The following is a 1,460-nucleotide window of genomic DNA, read 5'->3' as shown; positions in this document are numbered from 1 at the left end:
GCATTTTTAATTACCATGTTCCACGTAGATAAAGCTTGGGTAAAGACCAAACACTCTCAGATAAACCTTGCCTAGACATAATTTTCCATTGGTTGTGAAACTTCTTTTCCTGGGGATGCTAAGCAATACTTATCCTCAGCCCCCATTCTTTTGGTCTTTTTGAGACAGGGTTTCCCTGTAGCCCCAGCTGTCCTGGAACTCACTATGTAGACCAGGCTGGTCTTGAACTCACAGAGATCTACCTGCCTGTGCCTGCTGAGTGCTGGGACTAAAGGCATGCACCACCATGCCCGACTGCTTATTCCCTTTTAAGGTTCTAGTGTCAAGCCAATGTTTCTTTAAAGTTTTACTGGGGAATCAATGAATTTATTGAGCTTACTTACTGAGATAACTGTGGGGTTGCTGAAGTATATGTATGACCTGAGGGTTTGCACACTGGATAGCTGTGATCCAGCATGGATCATGCCTTCTCTTCCCAGCCTTCTGCAGATTGTATACTTTAGCCCTCCCCAAGTCCAGGAAGCCATGTGTGATTAGGGTCAAATTACATACAGTTGGCTGGAACACAACCATCAACAAGCCCAATTGTCACTATGTTTAGTGATCGGGCTCAGCTGAAATCGTGATGATGGTAGTTATTTCATGCAGAAGGGACTGCTGTATAGCATCATCTCATTTAAAGGACCTGGAATTTAAAAGGATTTGGTGCTAGGATCCACATATGAGGGAGAACATATGTAGTTTGTTTTTCTGAGTCTGAGTTACTTCACTTAGTGTAACAGTTTCTAGTTTACTTTTATTTTTTATTCTGAAGACCTGTCTATTGATGACAGTGGGGTATTGAATCTTTTTCAATGAATTTGGGTGCTGCTGTGTTTGGTGTATATGTTTAGAATTATAATATCTCATTGGTGGAATTTCCTTTCAAAAATACTAAGTATTCCTTCTTATCTCTTCTCACTCACTAGTCTTGGTTTGAAATCTATTTTGTCAAATGTTAGAATAACAAGGCCCCTCTACTCAGTCACAAGCTCTGGGGACAGCTGGAGACATGCTCTTAAAATGGACAGAGATAAAAGAACAGGCTTTCCAATGGGCTTGGCCCTACCCCAAGATCCAGCTTTGGTCTTGCCTGATGTCTACCTTTCCATTTGTGAAATCCAGGGCATTAGTCCCCTCTCTGACCAGGACTCCTAATTCGACCATCACTAGGTGATATTCCTCTGTGCATCTCGCCAGGCATTAAAATACTTGATTTTAGATTCATTTGCTTGGAGAAACTTTTTCCATCCTTTTACTCTAAGATGGTGTCTATTATTGGTACAGTGTATTCCTTGGAGGTAGCAAAAAGATCGATTTTGTCTTCTAATAGAAATCTTTTGGTCTGTGCCTCCTTATTGTGAAATTGAGGCCATTAATATTCAGAGTTAATCAGTTTCTTGCCAGAGAGGCATTTTTAT

Source organism: Nannospalax galili, unplaced genomic scaffold, assembly GCF_000622305.1.
Source record: "Nannospalax galili isolate Female #2095 unplaced genomic scaffold, S.galili_v1.0 scaffold5069, whole genome shotgun sequence".
NCBI lineage: Eukaryota > Metazoa > Chordata > Mammalia > Rodentia > Spalacidae > Nannospalax > Nannospalax galili.
Note: the sequence above shows the minus strand (reverse complement) of the source record.